Source organism: Mus caroli, unplaced genomic scaffold (genome assembly GCF_978045245.1).
Source record: "Mus caroli unplaced genomic scaffold, Mus_caroli_1 scaffold_22, whole genome shotgun sequence".
NCBI classification, from domain to species: Eukaryota; Metazoa; Chordata; class Mammalia; order Rodentia; family Muridae; genus Mus; species Mus caroli.
Genome location: NW_028227277.1, coordinates 8,171,351 through 8,174,705, shown reverse-complemented (window position 1 = coordinate 8,174,705; position 3,355 = coordinate 8,171,351).

Sequence of the window (3,355 nt, the reverse complement as noted above, 5' to 3'; positions counted from 1 at the left end):
TTCTTTTTGTGTCTTTTTGGAGACTGGGATTCTATGTGTATTCCCTGGTAGTCCCAGAAATCACTATTTAGACCAGGATGGCCTACGACTCAGAAATACACCTACCTCTGCCTACCAAGTCTGAGATTTAAGGCATGGATCACCACTGTCTGACAACACTATACCTCTTAAACCCCCAAAATATAAAACTTTAATTTTTAAAAAATAATCAAGAACACACACACAAACACACACACACACACAGACATACACACACACAAACACACACACACACACACACACACACACACAAAGAGTCAAATAAAACAGTAAAACATTTAAAAAATGAGCTAAACCCTAATAAGAACCGAAAATTAAGAAAAAATCCTAAAATTCTTAATAAAAAAAAGAAAAAAAAATCCCAAACATATACTAAAAACCTTAAAGCCAAAGTTCTAAAAAACGTTGTTCTAAAACCCCAACAAAAACCGTAAAAAAAAAAAAATCTAAAATTATATATATATATATATATTATTGAGTGGTATCCTAATGCAGTTGACTCAACTTGGACTTGGGGGATAAAAGCAGCCATTACTCATTTTGGGAAAGAACCTCCTATTCTAATTGTGCCTTATACCTCTGCTCAAGTTCACATCCTGTCACAACAACTAACGATTGGGCAGAATTGGTTGCCTCCTGTTCAGGACAAATTAATAATCATTATCCAGAACATCCAAATTTACAGTTTGCCTTAAGCCAAGTCATAGTGTTTCCAGTAGTAACAGCCAAGTACCCACTTCCAGATAGGGTAGTAGTGTATACAGATGGATCCAAATCTGGCAGAGATGCATATGTAGTAAATGACCAAGTAACATCTAAACAGTATAATGAGACATCACCCGAGGTTTTAGAGTGTTTGGTGGTTCTAGTGGTCCTTGACACTTTTCCTGGACCACCCAATAAGGTATCTGATTCCTTATATGTGGTTAATGCAATTAATACGCTTGAAGTTGATGGCTTAATTAGACCCTCTAGCAAGCTTGCTCATATTTTTCAGCAAATTCAGTCAGCCCTGTTACATAGAATTCATCTTGTGTGTATTACTCATGTTAGGGCTTATTCTGGCCTTCCTAGCCCTATGTCTCATGGAAATGACTTGGCAGACAAAGCCACTAGAATCGTGGCTGCTGCTCTGTCCTCACAGGCTTTCATAAACGATTCCACGTGATGGTTGAAACATTATGCTGCCATTTCACTTTAACCAGGAAGGAAGCAAATGACATTGTCACCCAATGTCAAAACTGTTAATTTCTGCCTACTCCTCATATAGGGGTAAAACACCGAGGCATCAGGCCATTACAGGTCTGGCAAAGGGATGTCACTCGTATTTCCTCCTTTGGAAGAAATCAATATTTACATGTTTCCATTGACACCTGCTCTGCTGTTATGTTTGCTACAGCTTTAACAGGTGAGAAAGCCTCTCATGATATACAGCACTGTTTAGAAGCATGGAGTGCTTGGGGCAAGCCCACAATCCTTAAAAAATGATAATCTGACAGGATATACCTCTGCTAAATTTCAGCAATTTTGTCATCAAATGAATATCACTCACCTGACTGGCCTTCATTATAACCCTCAAGGACAAGGCATGGTGGAACGTGCACACTGTAATCTCACGTTTTATTTTATAAAACAAAAGGGGGGAGTTGATGAGACTCTGCTCTCACTGCCAAGAGTAGCTGTCTCCATGGCACTCTTTACAATTAATTTTTTGAATCTTGACTAGCAAGGTCCCTCTGCAGGCGATCGACACAGCTCAGACCCTGATAGACCAAAGAAAATGGTGAAATGGAAGCATGTGTTATCTGGTCTGGGGAAAGGCCCAGATCCTACTTTGTTAAGATCCAGGGGAGCTGTTTGTGTTTTTCCACAGTGTGAAGACAACCCATTTTGGCTTCCAGAACGACTCACCCGCAAGATAGTAATCAAGGATGGTGTGGAAGATGCTGACCTCCCAAGGACTGCTCCTGATGCTGACAATGCTGAACTTGTCTCAGGTTCCTAGTATGATGGGCAAACAGAGATGGGCCATTCTCTTGACTTTCCCTAAACCAATGACAGTTCGCCATGATGCTATAGTTTTTCCAAAATTCTTTACTACTAATAAAATATTAGATTTAACATATCTACCCTATGATCCCACCCAAGCATCATTAGGAGAAAATCACTCTTTATTAGAACAGGGTTCTTTATATCACCAAATTAATGGACCAGGAGATGTATAAACCTCACAGTCCAAGCCTTAGGGATGTTTAATGTTCACCGAGGAGGCTGGGTAGGCACAATCCAAGATACTTCCAAAGCAGATATAACCATTACATATCGGACCTTACGGCAGGAGGCAATTTGGGTCAATGGTACATTTCCACCACTTAACTTTTCAGACAAAGAATGTCCTCCACAACCAAAAATAGCCCTACATTATAGATTGGAAGATGAAGGGCTGATCTTGCCTTGGTCTGATTGTCAATCCTCCATCACTCGTAGGGCAGATCAGAGTAAAACCTTTTCCTAATCTCCCAACATGATGGCTGACCCAGAGAAGGAATTTATTATGAAAAAGGGACTTTTCATACAGGACTTTACAATGCATCCCTTTCATAATGGGTGCTTTGTGGAGTCAATGGCAGTTGTACAGAACTCAATCCTTTGATCTTTATCCAGGGAGGAGCAGTTGGAAAGGCTTCTTTTACTGGAATCTCCAGATTTGCTCAGTATTGGAGAATACATTGACTTTCTGGACTCTTATGGATAAACTAATACCAGCGTAGAGATCACTGGGCTAAATAAAACTTTCATAAACCAGATTAATTACCCACCTATGCCAGTCTGTGTTTATTCTGTGTTTATGCCACTTTCTTGTTTATTCATTCAAATGATTCATTTGAAGTCTGTTTCAATGATTCTTGTAGGATTTCTCAATGTTGGGATGTAACAAAGGACACCCGTGCCATGGTGGCATGCATACCTTTTTGGATCCCTGTTCCAGAGGAAACACCCGCCACCATATCCCTGTTTCGACAAAAAAAGAGATTTTGGCATTAGTATTGCCATAATTATAGCAATTTCAGCCAGTGCAGCTGCTGCTACAGCTGCAGGGTACATTATGGGTAGTATGGTTCAGTCAGGCACAAAATTAAATCAGCTTTCAGCAGATCTGACTGATGCCATCACTGTCCTAACTTCTGCTAGTACTAAGTTAAAGGGAGGGCTGATAAATTTGAATCAGTGCCTTGATCAGGCATAGGAACAGATAGGCGTCCTATACCAGATGGTCCAGTTGGGTTGTGAACGAAAGTTGGGTGCTCTGTGTATT